We start from the raw sequence: 20,871 nt of genomic DNA, 5'->3' as shown, positions 1-20,871 counted from the left end.
TCTAAAGTTCTAGTGCATAGATTAGAAAGTATTCTACCAATAATTATTGATTCTGACCAAACTTGTTTTATTAAATATCATTACTTTTATTATAACATTGATTATTGAATATCCTACATTTACCCTCCACCCCAACAATGGAATATGTTCTTTCATCAGATGCCGAGAAAGTGTTTGATCTGGTGGAATGGGAATATTTATTTGCTGTTCTAGGAAAATTTAATTTTAGTCCAGATTTTATTAAATGATTATATTCATGTCCTATAGCTTAAGTCTTTTGCTTTTTGATATAGTACTGGAAACTCTAGCTGTAGATCTCTAACAGTGTAGAGAATTTTGCTTGCTCAGGAGTTTGCGGAGGAGCTAGTGGAGTTGTTTAAGTGAACCGGTATGAACTTGAAGGGCCAACATGGCCTGTTTCTGTGCTGTAAACGGTTATATGGTAACTGGAACTGGAGTTGAACATAAAGTATTTCTTTACACAGATGGTCTATAGCTCTTTATTTCAAATCCCGATCTTTCTATACCAAATGTATTAATTTTACGTGCCCAATTTAGCCAGTTGTTTGGTTATAAATTAAATTTGCATTAGAGTGAACTATTACCCTAAAAAGATTTTTTAAAAGGAATCCTAATTTTCTGTTTAAAATAGTGAAAAGATCAATTCCAATATTTAGGAATTACAATTACAAAAAAATTATAAAAATTTATTGAAAGAATTTATTGAAAGAAAAACAGGGGTATGACTTAATCAGATTGAAGTATTATTATCAGGATGGTTACCTTTATCTATTATAATGATTGGACAATTAAAATGAACATCTTACCTCAATTTCAGTAGTTTTTTCAAGCCTTAGCAATTTTAATTCCTAAACGCTTCTTTAACTCTTAGATTTGGTTATCTCTTCTTTTGAATAATTGTTAACTAAATTTAATCTTTCTAATAGACATTTTTTATATTTTTACAAGTTAGACATTTTGTTCAGTCCAAACTGTCTGATTTTCCTTGAATCTCATATTATAATATTATTGATTTATTTTTCAACTTGCTGTTCACTCACAGTGGATTAGTATCATTTATTTATAATGACATTGGATTTCAGAGTAGCCTCAATGGCTGGGATTAAGAATGATTCAAATCTTGTTCCCAATATCACATTTTCAGATGAAGATTGGTACTTTTTTTTTTTTTAAATTTTTTATTTTTCACACCATAAATCACGTTAGCCATGATATACACTTTTTCTTTTTCACACATATACAGTGACTTTTAAGATTGGTACTCCTGAGTTGATTAATGATTCCTTGTTTTGTGCAAGGCATTGTGTATTACAATTTAAGGTGGTATACAGAATACATGTATCCAAACTCAAATGATCTCATTTTTATGTAGATGTTGATCCATAAATGTAAATTTAAAACTAGCAGAAGTGACTTTATTCACACTGGTTGGAAGATGGAACTTAGTATCACAAAGTACTTAAGGTGAATGGCATGAGTGCCTTTATGGGGAAACTTAGTCATAGAATCACACAGTGTGTAAAAAGATCCTTTGGCCCTCTTGCCCACAGTGATCAAAATGGCACACACACAATGTATTTATTTGGGTCATGTCCATCTAAACTCATCCATGTATCCGTCAATTTTTTCATAAACATTGCATATTTGAGAAAGTTTGCCAAGAGGGTTAAATGGAATAGGGTGGTGTCAGCTGGATGGATCAAATCACTTGGATCAGTGCTGTCATGTTTTATAATTCTGTGAGAGAATAAGAAGAATCCACTCAAAGCATGTGCCAAATATTAATACCTTGGAGCAACAAGTCTAGTTAGTCCCCAGGTGTAGGATCAGACTTTGTAATCTCCACACTTCTCAAATGGACTCAAGAATTTCAAATCCATCTAAAAGCTTTGAAAGTTGAATACATTTCTTTGCAAGATGACTTTTTTTTTTACACTGAATCCTTTCAAGTTCTGTTGATAATAAGGATGTTTCTGTGTCATTTTATTTTGGGTCTTGTCACTTCCAGTTTTTTGATTTATTCCAGCAAAATGTATCTACCTTCTGATTATTTTTTTCCAAGTCAGTGATGGTTAGAAGATTGCATCTGCATTTATAAGTTATACAGTTCACCGTTTCACGATGAGAAACAGATCTTTAAGATCCAATAGGAATTTTGACAGTTATGAACTTGCAGTGGGAGCAAGATGTGTGTAAGACTGGAAATGATTGTAACTGTAATTTTATTGGACCAATTCCTGTTGAACCTTGATGATCCTTTTTTTGTATAGCCAAAATGATGAATATTCTAAAAGTAAAACACAAAAATCTGCCCACACTGTGGGTGAAGTTTAAAAAAAAAAGCTGGAGAAACTCAGCAGGTCAAATAGTGTCCTTTATATAGCAAAGATAAAAATAAATAACTGATGTTTTGTATTTGAGCCCTTCATCAAGGTATGTAAAAATGTTGGCAAGTGTCCAAATGAAAGAGTGGGGGGGGGGGTGAGGGGGGTGGTTACAAAGGCAGGAGGTGATATGTGGAGAAGGGAGGGAGGGAATACCAGTGATCAAGGGGAGGAGGGATGGCTTGGTGAAGGGAGGGAGAAGACCAAGGAAGGGAGCAGGAAGAAGAAATGGGTTAGCAGAAATCGCAAAAGTCGATGTTAATGCCATCTAGCTGGAGAGTATTCAAGAAAAAATCAGGTGTTGTTCCTCCATTTTGCGGGTAGCTTTGGTGGGATATGGACAGACACATATGTGGGAGTGTGAAACAGAATTGAAATGGTTGGTTACTGGGAGGTCTCTTGTCACTGGTGCAGACAGAGTGAAGGTGCCCAGTGAAGCGATCTCCCAATCTGTGCCCAGTCTCTCTGATGTTGATTTGGCCACAGAGAGCACCGGATACAGTAAATAAGCCCTGTGGATACACGTGAAGTGTTGCTTCACTTGAAAGACCTGTTTTGGGCCCTGTTCCATTGTGAGTGAGGAGGTGTGGTCACAAGCATTGCACCTCCTGTGACCACAGGGGAAGGTGTGGTGGGGGTAATTAGTGGGGAAGGATGAATGCATGAGGGAGACCCAGGGGAGCAGTCCCTAAAGAAGGCAGAGAGGGGAAAATGTACCTGGTGATGGGATCCTGTTGTAAATGCCGGAAATTCCAGAAGATAATATGTTGGATGTGGAGGCTGGTGTGATGGTAGGTGAGGATAAGGGGGATTCTATGTTTGATGCATCTGGGTGAAGAGGGGGCCAGAGCATGCGAGGAGGAGATGCGGGTGAGGGCTGAGTTGATGGTGGTGTAGGGGAGGCAACGTTTTGGAAGATCTGGACTGGAAGAGCTCATCCCAGGAACAGAAGATGAGTATTCCAAACAAGTTAAAGTCTTTTTTGAGTTTCACATGATTTTAACAGAATATTTGATTATGAAAATCTGATTTGTTTTACCAAATAATTCCTTCATAGGGCCCAAGGTGCAATGACCTACTTGTGAAATTTGACATTCTTTGTCTTGCTTCACAACTTTATCTTTAGCAACCTGTGCGCTGTGGCAGAGGAGTTGTGATGCCATGTGTTAGGTGCAGAGCCATCGGTTCAAATGGAGGAATAGGGCAGTCACAGGGACAGATTTCCTCAATGCTACAAAGAACAAAATACTGTGAATAGTGAAAATTGGGAGTAAAAACATAGAACGGGGGAAATAATTAATCGACTCAGCAAGATTGATCTGAAACAACTATTTCACTTAGTTATTGAGCATTTCCATCATACTCAGTGTTTATTATAGTTTACCTGCTATACAACATTTTTAGTCAATGTAATTAAAGCTTCAGTTATGGAATGTTTGAGGCTGAAAGTAACAGTGAGCATCTGTTTGTCCAAAAGTGCAATTAGTTTTATAAATTGACCATGTAGAGGCTATAGTAAACCTTCATAAGTCACTAATTGGGCATTAAATGGAGAGTTGTGTTCAATTCTGGGAACTACAAAACAGGAAAAGTGTTAAGGATGAGATTTTATTGGGGTTATGTTGGGATTAGGGTCCCTGTTAATGTGGAAAAGTTGGCACAGATCACATTGTTCAACCTACACCAGTGAATGTTTCAGAAAAATATAACCAATGTTCTAAATCCTAAAGTATATTAGTAGAGTAGTTAAGATAAATTAAGATAAGTGGCAAAAATATCTCAGCGGTAAATGAGGGGTGTTTATATACAATGAAACCTTGCAATCTTCAATACCTTACCAGCAAGGATGGTCAACGAACATTCAGGAGTACTTTTCAACAGAGAATTGGATGCATATGTAAAAGTCCCAGGTGAAAAGAGACGAGAAGGAAGTAACTAACTCTTTCTGAGAGGCAGAGTGGACACAAATTTTTTACCTTCTGTGCTGTGTTCCACAATTCTAATCTGATGGGCAAATGTCAAATTATATTTCACTGTTTAGAGCAGATAATTATGATTTTTAATGTTGCAAATTAGTTTTTGGGCGATCAATTAATTTGACAGTTGTAAATCTTAATAAAAAGCCCTGACCCAAAATGTTGACTGACCCATTGAGTCCCTCCAGTGTTTCCTCAAGTTTCCAGCATCTGTCGGGCTTGGGTTTCTCACTCATTCTTCTTTTAGTATGCCAACAGGGTGTTGGATTTACCTACTGTTCAATTCAGTGGGCCATATGAAAGAACATAGGCTTAAATTAATGTTCTCTGCCAGAGGAAAATCTACAGTTTCCTGAGTGTCTATTTAAATTATTGTCTGGGTGGACATTAATTTAGCCTCAAAACACACTAAACTTGGAATTATTAAGTGTCTTAGCACAGGCGAGAAAAGTCTCCAAAATGGAACTGGAATGATGCATGTTCCTGTACAGCTTCATTGGAGAGTTGAGTAAATTCAGTGCACTTGTTCTGGCACAATTCCATGTCTCTTCACGCTGCTCACCTCTGCAGTGCTCAGGTTTAAGCAAAGGATATGTGACTCGTTCAACAACTAGAAATTGTTGGGTGAGAGCAGAAGAACAACAAAAATAATAACTACTTAAATAAATAGGACCGCATGGTTAGCCTAGTGGTTAGTGCGACGCTATTACAGCGCCAGCAACCTGGGTTCAAATCCGGCACTGTCTGTAAAGAGTTTGTACATTTTCCCTGCGACTTGCGTGGGTTTACTTCAGGTGGTCAGGTTTCCTCCCACCTTTCAAAACGTACGTATGGGTTGGTAAGTTTATTAGGCTGCAAAGGGCTTCTACTGTGCTGGATTGTTACAACTGAACAAAATAACCATGACTTTGAATCTGTCATTGTGTGCTGGGTGAGTCTCAAAGTCCATGGCCACTTGTTTTAACTGCAAGGATTAATTTAAGTCCATCATGTTGCAAAAGACAATGCTAATCGAATAAAAACTGGGAGAAATAGAGATGTTATGCTCACTTTATCTTTGAACAGAAACTGTCTCCAGTTAAAACAGGAACTGGCCAGACAAGAGGGCTCCATTTGAAGACTTGGTGCAAATAATTCAGTGTGAAAGCTTTGAGCTCATACATAGAACAATTAGAAATGATGTTTAGACCAAACAACATTGCAGAAAGAGATGGTGATGGTGAGAATTTCCCTACATGACATGATGCATTCCAACAGCACAAAAAAAATCTTTCATCTTACTGAACACACAGGGGACAGCAGATTCAGGGATCTGGTAGAAAACGCAGACTGTTGAAGGAACTCAGCTGTCAATCAGTATGTGTGCAGGCAAAAGAGGGAAGTTGACATTTTGAATTGAGACCTGCAGGAGGGCTGAGAGATTCCCTGATGCAACCTCATCCATTGAGTTCTGATGTAGGGTCTTGACCAGAAACACATCTGCCTTCACAGATGCTGCTTGACCCATGAGTTCTTCCAGCAATCTGTATTTGGCTCCAGATTTCTGCATTTATAATCTATTGTTTCCCTCTCAGTCCTGATTCTTCCAACTAAATAGATTCTGAAACATGTTGTATTAGCAAATCTAGTAATTGCACAGAAAGCAAAAGGCATTTTGTTTAGGATAATTCCAAACCATCAGAAATTGTGATGAGCTACAGATCTTTAACTAAGAATCTAAGACGGTTAGCAAGTGCATTGTCTTGTTCAAGGATATTCCTCTACATTGTAATTTTGCTGCCTTAAACTGAACACTGAATAAAAGGTTTGAGATTTAATGGGTTGTGAATTCAATACAAGATAATATGGGGCATGACTGTGCAGTAATGTTAACTCTCCTTAATGATCCACCACCAATTCCCTCTTCACTGTTCAGAGCACCTCTGTTGGATTTACCTACTGTTCAATTCAGTGGGCCATATGAAAGAACACCTGTTTCTATTTAGAGTTTGGTCATGCTGAGTACAGTTCTCATCTGGGCCCTAGGTTTTATTCCAGCAACATGATTACCACCCAGGATGGAAAACATGTATAAAATTAAAAAAAATGCCTGAGGAATTCAGCAGGACTTGCGGTGTCCATAGGGGGTAAAAAGATGTGACCAAGATTTTGTACCTGAGCCCTTTGTCAAGGTATGAGCAAAGAGCAGCCAGGCACTGAAGTTAAAAAGGCTGGGGTAGGAGGGAAAATGGGGAGGGAGGAATAAAGGCAAAGGCAAAGGCAAATCTGGGTGAGTGCAAGGTCATGGAGCTCAAGCAGCCGGGATTGCAGAGGGGGAGCAACGAGAGAGGCTCTCAATGAACAGTGGAGCAACCGATGGAGTGAAACACAGAAATGTGCAGCCTTTGTGATTGTAGTAAAGGCACACGAATGCTGGAGGAACTTGGCAGGTTTTGTAGAAAAAATATGAAGGTTTTTCATGTTAATACATTTAATGCAAAGTAAAATTGTTGATATTAGTTTTAAATCTAAAATCAGAAAATTACTTGATTTTTCAAATAATTTTAATCTAAAATTGTTTTTTAAATGGAGTTGAAAAATAGACATTTGGATACAGTTGAAAAGATCTTTGACTGGAAAAGTTGTCGATAACTATGGCAAAAACAGTAACTGTGACTAATTATTAACTATCTATCTTTCATATTTATTCTCTATTTCTAATTTAATGTGCTGTAGCCGTGCGCTACTTGAAGAAAGAAAGACACATACGGATGTAGTGAGGTATAGCTCTGTTTTATTGGAACTGAAGCCCAGCATTTATATTGTTGGTGTTCCAATCATTTCCCCACTTAACTGATGTCACTGCCTGTGTAACAATAGTGGGTTTCTTGCATGCGGGCCCCTTATTACATTACAATGCCGCCTTGCCCACGCGCTGTCTCCAAGCTGTTGTCTGTGCAGTTGGGACCAGTGCCATGCTGGAGATGCTGGCCCTTATGCTGTCTTAGCCGTACGACTGCCAGTTCGCTTGCTGGGGCCAGTGCCGCTGTGTGGTCTACTGGCTCCCGGTTGCGCTCAATGCCCAGACACCGACCTGATTGCTGTGGTGGTGTGTCACTACATGACCTCCCCAAACTGGTGGTTTTGTCTTTGATGCCTGAAGGCAGCGTCTGCCTCTCTTGCATGGTACTGGCGTCTCGACGGGGTGTGCCGGGTCCAGGTATGCCAACTTCAACCTGTCCATAGTGAAGAAATCCATCTTGCCTCCGATCTCCAATTTGAATGTGGCGCTGTTGTTTTGTATGACCTGGAATGGTCACTGCCTCTAGCAGTGGACGTTGTGGACCCCTGCGGATGAAAATGTACTCACAGTTCTGCAGGTCTTTTGGGTATGTTGGTCATCATTTGTCTGTGCCTGATTGATGGAGTCAGAGCCAGGTTGCAGACTTGTTCCCAAGGCCTGTGGAGGAGTGCTGCTGTTGTTAAAGTAGCGCTTCTGTCAGGGTACAAAACCACAAAGTCCAATATAGTGTTTATTGAGTCACACCAGCGGAAATGAGGGGTACCAGTGGTGGGTAGACAGTTGCCTCACTAGTACTGTTTGAACCTCATTCAAAGAACACAGTAACAGGGTACAATATTTAAGGCATTTTACTGCATACAAATTTGATAACATTTCTTTGAAGGTATTGCTACAGCTTATGTTTTACATTTTGCAAATCCTCTTCCTAAAGACAGCAAAATTATTTGTTGTGGTCATTTAATCCCATGTACCAATAATAATTAAGAACATCCTTCTGGTGTACAAAAAAAATTAACAGAAGTCTGGAAGGGTTGCTCACAGTACACATCCATATCTATTCTCTGGCTGCCTGATTTCTGGTTTCCAATTTACACATGTAAATAGCTAGTTTCATAGTAATCTTTGATTCTTGAAGTTGACAATGGTGACCAAAACTTCAGCACTGAAACAATGCCATTCAGGGACTGAGTGGTGCTGGATGCTTATTGCAGCCTTTAGATTGCATCTAATAGGTGTTTCATCTTGTATTTGTATGTGTGAGTACTTTCTATGGATGGTTCTTTATTTTAAAGTTGATATAAACAGCATACAAGGCATGCCATGAGGCTGCAAGCCTCCATTACAGATCTAACCTACTTCCTCTTGCTCTGTCAGCCCCCCTGCTGGTAGCCAATTCTAATCAAACAGTAACTATAATCAAGGCCTTGCTAGTGGCCATACAAACATGATTACATCTCCATTTCCTAAAACAAAAATAGCTTACTTTTAACTAATGTTTTCTTTGTATAATTCTGCAATTTTAACTTTAACACCAAAAACTTACATTTTCATTGTTATTGACATTGTTAAAATTTTTAAAGGTTGTTTTGTGTGTTCACATTTACATACACTAAAACTTGAAGAGCGAATAAGATAGCACTACTTCATTCTATAACAGCAGTCTATAAATTTGCCCAATGAGCCTCTTGGGAGGGTTCAAGTATCTTGACTATCTCCTAATTGATTGTCCCTGAATCTGAGTTGTTGCCTCAGATGGTGTCTTCTCAGATGTGCATTTAGACATTATCTGTCTTTCCATCTACTGTGGCTGGTACCATTTGAAGGTCTCGACCATTTCTTCGCAGAACAGCACCTTCTTCTGTCTGAATGGTGTATGATCTCAGTGGGACTTCACTAAGGACAGATCCCTTCTGAGTCCATTAGTTTGTTTGTTATTTTAGCCTTCCTTGGTCACCAGTGTAGAGTTCCAATAGCTTTTTGTTCCTTTGTCAAAGCAATACTTTTGCTCACCTTTCTTTTGTTCTTTGAACTTTCTCACTTTCTCCCTCTCTGCTTTTAGGAGGTTCTCCTGAAGGGTTGGATTGATCTTAGCTTACGTCCCATAAGGAGTTTTGCTGGTGACATACTACACTTGAGCAGAGTTGTACAATATACTAGCATGCTCAGGTAGAAGTCTGTTCCACTGTCTTTTGCCTTGTTCATCAGTCTTTTCACTGTCTGTACTAATTTTTCCACTAGACAATTGGACTATGGAAAATGAGGACTTGATGTGGTATGTACAATGTCCCACTCTTTGGTGAACTGTCGAAACTTAAAATTGCAAAACTGGGGTCCATTGTCTGTGAAGACCTTGCTTGCCACACCATGTCTGGAGAATATGGCTTTCATACCTGTTATTACAGCATTTGCAGTGGTGGTGTTCAGTTTAGACACCTCTGGATACAGGGAGTAATAGTCTGTGAGTACCAGATAGCCTTTCCCTTGACATTCGAATAGATCAGCGCCTACCTTCTGGTAAGGTCTGTGAGGTGCTGGGTGTGGCTTTAATGGTTCTGTAGGATTGCTTGCTTGATATTTCCAGCATATTGTACAGTTTGACACTTCATTTGTTATATCAGTGTTGATTCTTAGCGAATACATCACCTCTTGTGCTCTTACACTTTTCGATTCTGAGATGTTTTCCATGGATCCTTTTTAGCATTTCTTTTCTCAGACTCTTTAGGATAAAGATTTTGCTTCCTTTGTAGATTATGTCTTCAACCACTGATGGTTCTGCCTTGCAGTTCCAGTACTCTGAAACATCAGGTGAGCAGTCCTACTTCATGTTGGGCCATCTATCCAAGATGTTCTTTCTCAGTTGTCTCAGTGTTTCATCTTTGTTTGTCTCTGAATTTGATTCCATTTTTGCATCTGATATGGGCAGTGCACTTGTGATCATGTCCATGAAGGTGTTCACGTCTTCATCTATTTTGGTGTTTGCGGGCTCTCTTATGTCAACAGCTCTAGAAAGTGTGTCTGCTGAGTATATTCGCTTACCTAGTGTGTAGGCTACATTTCCGTATATAGTGTTGCAACCTAATCATTTTTTGTATTCTCAGTGGACATTCATTTAATGGCTTTTGGAACAGTGTAATCAAGAGCTTATGGTCAGTCTCTACACTGATTGCTTGTCCTGACACAAACTGATGAAATCTTTCACAGGCATATGTGACGCTGAGCAGCTCCTTTTCAGTTTGAGCGTATTGCTTCTCCACGTCTGTCATTGAGCGTGATGCATATGCAATGGGTTGGCAGTCATCATATTTTTGCAGAAAAACTGCACCGATGATATCTGATGATATCTTGATGGGTGTCATTGGGTCGTAAAACCTCAGAACCGGTTCCTCTGTGAGCAGTTTCTTTAGTTCTCTCCATGACTTTTCATGGTCATGAATCCACTCCCATTCAATGTTCTTTTCTGTTCGTCTTCTCAATGGAGCCATCTTTTCTGAGAGGTTGGGATGTGAATTTACCCATATAGTTGACCATTCCATTAAACCTCCGTATGTCCTTTTTGCCTTGTGGCCTTGGCATGTTCCCAAAGGCAGATACCTTTCTGGGATCTGGTCTGATGCCCTCACTGCCAATAATATCTCCTACAAATGTTAGTTCTGTCACCCCGAGCTGACATTTCTCTCTATTCAGCTTCAGGTTTGTTTTCCTTGTTGCTTCCAACACTTTCCTTAGTCTCTCATCATGCTCCATTCTCATGGTTCCCCATACCATGATGTCATCCATTGAGGTATCAATTCCATCCAGGTGCTCATAGACCATATGGATAGTTTTGTGATACACTTCAGGAGCTGAGGCAATTCCAAAAGGTAACCTTAGGAATCTGTACCTGCCAAATGGACTATTGAATGTGCACAGTCTTGAACTTGCTTCATCCAATTTTAACTGCCAAAATCCTGATGATCACCTAACTTGCTGAAAAACTTTGCATTTGCAAACTGTGACATGATTTCTTCATGTGTCAGAAGCTTAAAAGTGTTCTCTCTTTATATCTCTGTTTAGATCTCTTGGATGCAGGCAAATTCTAAGCTTTCCATTCTTTTTGTCCACAACAACGAGTGAACTCACCCACTCCATTGGCTCATCTATGCTCTGAATCACATTCAGGCTTTCCATCTAGTCCAACTCTGCTTTGAGTTGCTTTGAAGCGCAAATGGAACTTTTCTCCATAGATGTATTGGTGGCACACGTTTATCCACTCTGATTGTGTGTTCTCCTGGAAGGAGCCTAGACCCTGAAATAGGTCATTGTACTCTTTCATGGGTTCATCATAGACTGTCTCTCCTTTGCTTTCCACAATGAGGACTCTTTTTACCAGGTTCAGTTTCTCACAGGCTGTTAAACCTAGTATGGCCTGTACATCCTTTGGTACCACGATGAATGCTAACATGTGTTCTTTGTCCTTGTGCTTCACTTTGACCATGCATTCTCATTGCACTGGTATATTGGTACTTGAATATCCTGACACCTTCACTTTTGTTACATACATCTTTGGTCTTGGTCTTTTTTTTCTTTGGCTTGGCTTCGCGGACGAAGATTTATGGAGGGGGTAAAAAGTCCACGTCAGCTGCAGGCTCGTTTGTGGCTGACAAGTCCGATGCGGGTCAGGCAGACACGATTGCAGCGGTTGCAAGGGAAAATTGGTTGGTTGGGGTTGGGTGTTGGGTTTTTCCTCCTTTGCCTTTTGTCAGTGAGGTGGGCTCTGCGGTCTTCTTCAAAGGAGGCTGCTGCCCGCCAAACTGTGAGGCGCCAAGATGCACGGTTTGAGGCGTTATCAGCCCACTGGCGGTGGTCAATGTGGCAGGCACCAAGAGATTTCTTTAGGCAGTCCTTGTACCTTTTCTTTGGTGCACCTCTGTCACGGTGGCCAGTGGAGAGCTCGCCATATAATACGATCTTGGGAAGGCGATGGTCCTCCATTCTGAAGACGTGACCCATCCAGCGCAGCTGGATCTTCAGCAGCGTGGACTCGATGCTGTCGACCTCTGCCATCTCGAGTACCTCGACGTTAGGGGTGTGAGCGCTCCAATGGATGTTGAGGATGGAGCGGAGACAACGCTGGTGGAAGCGTTCTAGGAGCCGTAGGTGGTGCCGGTAGAGGACCCATGATTCGGAGCCGAACAGGAGTGTGGGTATGACAACGGCTCTGTATACGCTTATCTTTGTGAGGTTTTTCAGTTGGTTGTTTTTCCAGACTCTTTTGTGTAGTCTTCCAAAGGCGCTATTTGCCTTGGCGAGTCTGTTGTCTATCTCATTGTCGATCCTTGCATCTGATGAAATGGTGCAGCCGAGATAGGTAAACTGGTTGACCGTTTTGAGTTTTGTGTGCCCGATGGAGATGTGGGGGGGCTAGTAGTCATCAGCGCTTGACGTCCTGCTTTGCGGAAACTGCCAAAATGTTTGGCCTGGAAGTCAGCCTGAAGAAAACTGAGGTCCTCCATCAGCCAGCTCCCCACGGTCTTGGTCTAATTTTCTTTAAATAACTCTTTGATATTACATTAATTTGTGCTCCAGTATCCAATTTAACTGGAATGTATATGTCATTCATTTTTAATCTCAACATCCAGTCTCTGTTTTCTTTCTTGCTTTCAGTCACATCTACTGCATGAACCTTGCTTTGTTGCACTTGGTTCCAACAGCAACAGGCATAATGGTTGCTTTTGTTGCACATACAGCATGTTTTACCATATGCTGGATGCTTTTTTTGGTACACCTTGTGCACTGTATCGACAACAAGGCTTTCGATTGTCCCTTGAATTTTTGTTCGCTGTCCACTTTGGCTCTTTTTGTTAAACATTTTATGTCTGTTCTTGCAGCTAGTTTCACTGAATAGCTTTTACCTGCAATTTTACAGTTCCTGTAGCCCTACAGAGTGCTGTGGCTTTTTCCTGGTCTAGAGTTTGCTCTCTTAGCAGTCTTTCCCTTGGACTATTACCTGGAATACCACACACAAGTCTGTCTTTTATCAGTGAGTTGGTCAGTCCACCAAATTCACACATTTTGCTCTGTTTCTCAATTCAGTCACATATTGATCAATACTTTTTTCCATTTCCTGTACACGTGAAAAATCTTTTTTAATGCTGTCCACGTTTTCTCCACAGTTTAGGTATGTAGTATGCCTCAAACTATTCCATTATTTTTTCCAGTTTTATTTTGTCTGCTTCAGCAGCAAAAGTTTTTATACACCCCCAGGGCTTAATCATGCATGACATGCAAGAAAACTGATGCTTTCCCTTCATCACTTTTCTTGTCAGCTCCGACTGCCACTAAATACAATTCAAAACATTGTTTAAATCTCTTCCAATTTTCAGCCACGTTATCTGTCAGTTGAAATTTTGCTGGTGGATGTAATCCTTCCATTGCTCACTGTGTTAGCTTCTCTTCACTGATCAGTTACTAACTTTAGATTTTACCTTTAAAAGTATTTCATTCTAATTTATTTCATCCCAATTCTGACACCATATTTCATCTTGTATTCATATGTATGAGTTCTTGGACAACACATAGATGAAGGAAAAGATTCTTTACTTTAAAGTTGATATAAACAGCACATGAGGCAGGCCATAAGGCTGCAACCTTCCATTACAGATAATATACTGTGTCAGCCCCCTGCTGGCAGCCAAGTCTAATCAAACAGTAACTATAATCAAGGCCTTGTTAGTGGCCATGCAAACATGATCACTATCATTACAACAGGGTAGTAGAGAGTTAACACTATTATGTTAAAGAGATCAGGGAGGCATTAGGATATGGCTCAGTAGATGAGATGAGAATTGATTCCTGTCTGGAATGTCCTTGGTTACTTTCTCTCTCTCCCATCTTACTGGCAAAAGTCTGTGTGATGGTTTCTTCATCATAATTCCCATAACTAGATATTCTATAACTAATATTCTACATTCCTCCTTTTTATCATGACTATTATAACAAAAAAGGTCTGTGAAGAAAACTTGGACATCATTAAAACAGTAAATCTATAAGGGTAACTAGATAGCTGGGAGCATAATAAGTTTTTTTAAAAATCCAGTGCCAAAGCTTTGTGGAAAGGGATATGTGCAGGCAGTCAGACATTTCGCACCACCGTTATGCAAATCCTGTATCTCTCAGTTTGCATGTGGTTCACTCATTTAGTGATGTTGTCAGAACTCTACGTACAACAGCCTTGATCTATAATGTTACAGGTCTCCCCACAACCAGCCGCAATAAAACCAGGGTCCATTGTCACAGCATGGATGGCAACCATCTCCACTGATAGCTGAGGAAACCACTTTCCCAGCTAATTGGGAGTCCCTTAGCTGTTTAATTTTCCAATAGCCCCCCAATGCTGAGTCAGCGAATCAGCTCTTAAAAACAGAATTATAAAAGACCTGCTCCATCCTCTTTATTCTGAACCCCGTTACCTCTGGCCAATCAGGGTATTAGTGTAGCTTCTGTATATGAGCTGTAGGGGGAAACCACATATCCCAGTTAACAGGACCACGTCAAATTGGTAGTCAGCCGTGGATATGTCCTATGTCAAAAAACATTGTGTATATAGTAAAGTTTTAAATCAACTTTCTCCCAGCTTTGGTATGGCTACGTATCTGTGAGTCCCAAAAGATGTCCTGTTACCTTGCTGTCCTCCACGTGTTTGTCCTGACTTTCACTTGTCTGTGATCTGTTTCATCTTAAAAATCCATTATCACTCCTTGTAAAGTATTAACTTGTCACCCAAAATTTGTCTTTTCAGTCATGACTCTGAGATTCAGTTCGCGTATCAAGGCGCCAAAAAGTCATAACAATAAAGTTCATGTTAGAGTCTTTAGGTTTTTAGTTGGGCCTTTTTCCTTCAGTCTGTTTGGTGTATCCAGTGAAGGTGTCCTTCAATCTTTACTGCAGTCAGTGTTGTTTAACAGCACCTAGAATGGTCGTTCCTCACTAAGTTCTCAATTTCCTCTGATCCCATTTCCTCACCAGGATGTAATTTTCAGATTCGACGTTAGGATATTCACCACGTTCTGTTGGATTACCCTCCTCTAGGTGGACTTGATGTACCTGTGAATACACCACATGAAGAAGTCTTGGTTAGATTACTAGAATATTTTCTCATGTTATGGCCTGATGATGATAATTTCATCCCCACAGGCAGTGTGGGCTTTGCTCCCCAAAGTGTCCGAATTGGCTGTCCGTGGACCATCTCTGCAGCAGATAGCCCCGACTTAACCTGTGGTGTCACTCACATTCTAAATAATGTTAGGGGTAGCAGTTTTGGCCAATTTTAGCCCTGTTTCCTTAGTCAATTTTGCCAGTTTAATTTTTTAATGATCTATTTGCACATTCCACTATTCCTGCTGTCTGGGTTTGATGGGAGTAGTGGAAATATTGCAGGATCCCCAATTCCTTTATTCAATTCTTTATTTATCTCAGTTACAAAGTGAAGATCATTATCTGAGTTCAGTACCTTAGGTAGTCGAGAGCAAGGAAGTATTTCCCTTGATAAATTTTAAAATAATTGTGAAAGCAGTAGCATTTTAACAATTAAAGCAGCAATATTTACAGCAATGTGCTCATAATAATTCAGTAAACTGTTATAAACATGAAAAAAAATGGCCTCATGGCAAGAGGAACATCTCTTCTGGCATGGTGTTCCTTTATCGATGTTATTTATTGGCATGAAGCATTTTAATATTTTTCATTTGCTTCACTAACATTTTGGATGCCACCATGTCTGTAGTGAGGCATTTACAGTAATATTTATCATTCCTTCCTTGCTAATGTGGGTGTAATTGTTCATATAAGCAAGTAACAAAGATCAGGTACTGTACACGTTTGGCCAGCCGGCATAATTTATAACTGAGTAGCAGGTTGTGGGGACGCGGCCCCTCTATTCCCATGGTTGGGTCTCAGTGGCAGAGACTCCCTCTGCTGTTTAAAAAAAAAAGCTTTTAATTTTCTCACTGTCCCAGTTGTCCAGAAACTTGCTGGCTGCCTGCTCACTTGGGTATCCTGTCTCTGTTAGTGAGTTGTTACGTTTCAATGGAATAGAAGTTTTTAGGCATTCTCTGTTAAATTTCAATTTAACCAATTATTGATTGAAATTCCTTTCCATTTGCAGGAACATTAGGTTAATTTATAATCAAGATTGAAGAGTCCTCATCTTAAAGAAAATTGGAGTGTTTTTAACCAAAAACAAGGGTGGTTTGAAAGTGGATATTCTGAGTTAAAGGTACCAGTAAAAATGTACACTGCAGTAAGCATTTGAAGCACCGTTTTCTCAACAAATGTTATGTCATGTATGGCTCAATCTGAACCACTTCCTGACATCCTTATTTGGGGTATAATTTGCCTCCAAGATATTTCTTGAATGGTTTTTGAACCATTAAATGCTACAACATGCAGTTAGATCTGAAATGGAAAAAGAACCAACTTTAATTTGTCCTCAATGGTGGTCAGTAGGAAGATGAAGTGTTGTTCTGATTTGCTTGTGGCCTTTTTCAGTTTCTGAATATCACTTAAAATGAGAGAATTTAAGTTGTAATTTACTCCATGCTGGTATTTATAGTCCATTAGAGCATCCTCCAATCAGGCTTGTTTTCACATTACACACCCTTCTACAGTTTTGCTGCTTGGCTCACTTCCCCTTAAAATAATTCATGGAATAATACCCCCCAGGAACACAATTCCACGTCTGTGCCAGTCCCAAGGTGCAAATCAAACTAAAGTTGTCGTTTAATGATCCCTCGATCTCTTCATCTGCCTTTGGATATCTGGAAGGCTCTTAAATGTTGTTATTGTATCTGTTTCCACCTCCTTTACTGGCAATTCATCTCAACTTCTTCATATTTTAACTCTATCAAGAAAATGGTTTTATTGAATTTCTTAATTTATTCATGATCATTTGTTTCTCATGTCTACTTTTTCTTCAGTTTTACTTGTTTTCCATACACCATTCTAACTTTACTTATTGACCATGGACAAGAAACTCCTTATTTAATCTCCTGAGATAGAAGCCCCATTTAGACTGACCAAACTTTAGCAATGAAGGCATTTTCAGGTGGCCAAAATACCCTGATGTAAAGCCACATATTCTACCCCTATGCGGCTGTCGGGAGACCACCTGAAAGAGCAGGAGGTGCCTCTGAGGCACATTTTCCAACCCTCCTCTGAGAGGGATAATCACTGGAGCACTGAAGTCCCCCTAGGCACCTGAATGCAGTTGCCTGAAAGCGGCTGCTAAGGGGATGACAATCATCTGGCGAACGCCTGACTGTCCCCCCGGTGTTGATGACCACGTTGGCCGCCCCAACCCTGATGTCCTGAAGGGACAGGAGGAGGAGTGTGCTCTGAGGCACCTCCTGTGCAGCTGTCCCTTTCAGATGGTCAGTGCTGCGCTTTTAGCGCTGCCACCTGAATGACCATTCAACAGGTCTGAATCTGCTTCTGCAGGCGCATTCTTGGTGGGAATGCCCCTGAAAGTGGCTTAAGTTTGCAGACTGTTAAGTAATTGGCCAGGATTGTTTGCACCTGTTCAAGAAGGGGTTTATTTGAAAAAGTTCAAAAGTGGCTACTCTTCTGAAAGAAATAAATGACTCAAATAATGGCAAAAAATGGTGATCAGCAATGGTGTTTCCCTGCTACCATGAAGTAATGTGTGAAAAATGTACACTGATAAATGGCTTCTTTTAATGCCTAAATTTTCTCCAGGTATTTTAAGAACCCCCCCCTCTCTCTCTTCTCTCTCCTCCCTCTTCCCCCCTCCCCCTTCCCCCCTCCTCCCCCTCTCCTCTCCTCTCCTCCTCCTCTCCTCTCCTCCCCCTCTCCCCTCCCCCCTCCCTCCTCCTCCCTCCTCCTCCCTCCTCCTCCCTCCTCCTCCCTCCTCCCCCCCTCCTCCCCCCCTCCTCCCCCCCTCCTCCCCCCCTCCTCCCCCCCTCCTCCCCCCCTCCTCCCCCCCTCCTCCCCCCCTCCTCCCCCCCTCCTCCCCCCCTCCTCCCCCCCTCCTCCCCCCCTCCTCCCCCCCTCCTCCCCCCCTCCTCCCCCCCTCCTCCCCCCCTCCTCCCCCCCTCCTCCCCCCCTCCTCCCCCCCTCCTCCCCCCCTCTCCCCCCCTCCTTCCCCCCCTCCTCCCCCCCTCCCCGCCTCTCTCCTCCCACCCCCTCTCTCCCTTCCATTGCCCACAAATCTTTTTAACTCCCCACACTACCTATTCTCTGGCTCCCTGATTTCTGGTCCAATTTATACATGGAAATGGCTAGTTTCATAGTAATCTTAGATTCTTGAAGTTGACAATGACAACCAAAATTTCAGCACTGAAACAATGCCATTCAGGGACTGAGTGGTGCTGGACGCTTACTGCAGCCTTTAGATAACGTCTAACAGGTAGTAGTCATTTAGCACTATTGTGTTAAAGAGATCAGGCAGGCATTACGATATGGCTCAGTAGACGAGATGAGAATTGATACCTGTCTGAAATGTCCTTGGTTACTTTCTCTCTCTCCCATCTTACTGGCAAAAGTCTGTGTGATGGCTTCTTCATCATAATTCTCCTAACTAGATATTCTATAACTAATATTCTAAATTGTCATCCAGTTGCTTATCCTGGGATGGTGTGAATTCCCTCAGGACCACCAGTGGAGCTTCTTATTACTAGTTCTGTAGAAGAGGTATTGAGGTCCTCCTTGGGTCCAGTGCAGATCCCCAATAGTGCCCATGGTTGGCCATCCACCCAGATAGGTCCATGTAGTCTGGCCATGAGTGTGGACTTGAGGTGTTTGTGGAAGCGCTCCACCAGCCCGTTCAATTGAGGGTGATAGGCTGTAGTGTGGTGTAGCTGAGCGCCCCACAGACTCGCGAGGTTGGACCAGAGGCTGGAGGTGAATTGGGCCCCTCTGTCTGAAGTGATGTGGGATGGTATGCTGAACTGTGCTACCCAGGAGGAGGTGAGGGCTCTGGCTCAGGAAATTATGAAGGTGCTTGCTAACGGGACTGCTTCTGGCTAGCTGTGAAGCAGTCGACCATTGTGAACAAGTAGCGGAAACCCTGGGATACTGGTAGGGGTCCCATAATGTCCACATTGACATGGTCAAACCTTCACTCCGCTGTCTTGAAGTGCTGCGGTGGGGTCTTGGTGTTCTGCTGTGCCTTGGCTGTCTGGCACTGCGTGCACGCCTTAGCCCACCCTCTGACTTGCTTTTGGAGACCATGCCACACATACTTGCTGGCCACCAGCATTACCAAGGTCCTGATGGATGGATGAGCCAGTCTGTGGATGGAATCGAAAACTTGTCGTCTCTAAGCCATGGCGACAATAGGTCTGTCTTGTCTGGTGGCCACATCGCTGACCGGGATATCCTGGAGTTGCAGTCCTGAAATGGCTGTCCTATACTGGGACATATCCTTATCATCTTGTTGCACCTCTGCCAGTGCCACGAAATCCACTCATTTTCATAGTGCGTGGATGGTCTGCCTGGACAGTGTGTTTGCCACCATGTTGTCTTTGCCTGAGATGTGTACTTGGAGATGTATGATAGATGACACTGTTGGTGAGCTTAGAAGGAGTCCGAGATTTTTGCCAGGGCAAAGGTCAAGGGTTGGAAGTATCAGTGGTAGTGGATGGCTAGGTACAGAGCCAGTAGCTCCCGGTTGAAAGTGCTGTACTTCAGTTCTAGAGGATACAGATGCCGACTGAAAAAAGCCAGCAGCAGCAAGCTCATTCCGATCCGCTGCTCCAGAACTCTGCTGATCACCATTCCTGTGGCGTCCACTGTCAGGGCTGTTGGAGCATCCATCCTGGGCTGTGCTAAAAGAGCAGAGCCCGCCAGTGCTTCCTTGGACTTTACGAAGGCCTCCTCTGACTCTGTGTCCTAGGTTATGTCCTTGGCTTTGTCCGCATTGCCGGCGAATAAGAGCTGCTTGTTTCTGGCCGTTGAGGGGATGAATCTGTGATTAAAAGTTGATCATCACCACAAACTCCTGCAGTCCCTTTGTTGAGCTGGGCCTAGGAAACTTTCAGTTGCCCTCCACTGGTGTGGCCCCTTCCTTGGTTATCCTATGGCCCAGGAAGTCAATGGCCTCCAACCAGAACTGGGATTTGGCTGGGCTGATCTACAGTCCAAACTCACTAAGCTGGGTGTAGAGGTTGCGGAGATGCACCAAGTGTTCTTGTCGGTCTTTACTCACCACCAGGCTGTCATTGAGGTAGATGAAAGTGCCTTCCAGGTCTCGGCCCACCACGCCCATCAACCACTGGAAGATTTGTGCGGCATTCTTCAGCCCAAACAGCATGTGTAGGAATTCAGACAAGCCGAACAGGGTAATGATGGCAGTCTTGGGATGCCTTCAGGGTGTAGGGGATTTGATGGTATCCCTGCACAAGGTCCATGAGAGAAAGTTGTTGCTCCATGCAGGTTAGCTGCAAAGTCCTGTATGTGTGACATGGGGTAGCAATCTAGTGTAGTGGTTTCGTTAAGCTGGTGGTAGTCACCAACTCCCAGTGGCTTTGGGCACCGTGTGCAGGGGTGAAATCCATGGGCTCTCTGACCACTGTACTATGCCCAGTTCTTCCAGCTTTTTGAACTCCTTAGCTAGTTGGATCTTCTCTGGGGGTCGTCGTCTGGCTCTTACATGGAGCGGTGGGCCCTGGGTCAGGATGTAAGGTCACAATCTGTGTTTGTGTATCTCTGAGGT

The 20,871-nt window shown here is 42.1% G+C and overlaps 1 long non-coding RNA gene across 2 annotated transcripts in view; it reads left to right on the top strand.

Annotated features, from left to right (window-relative positions):
- The first annotated feature begins 7,288 nt into the window (after positions 1-7,288).
- LOC138760078 (uncharacterized) overlaps positions 7,289-20,871 on the top strand; it is a 28,953-nt gene continuing 15,370 nt past the window's right edge. For both annotated transcript variants that reach the window (XR_011355381.1, XR_011355380.1), the window contains exons 1-2: positions 7,289-7,749; positions 16,306-16,416. This is a non-coding gene — a long non-coding RNA (uncharacterized lncRNA). The remainder of the gene's footprint in view (positions 7,750-16,305; positions 16,417-20,871) is intronic.

This window comes from Narcine bancroftii, chromosome 4 (assembly GCF_036971445.1).
Source record: "Narcine bancroftii isolate sNarBan1 chromosome 4, sNarBan1.hap1, whole genome shotgun sequence".
In the NCBI taxonomy this organism is placed as follows: Eukaryota; Metazoa; Chordata; class Chondrichthyes; order Torpediniformes; family Narcinidae; genus Narcine; species Narcine bancroftii.
Note: the sequence above shows the minus strand (reverse complement) of the source record. Positions and strands in the feature narration are given on the sequence as shown.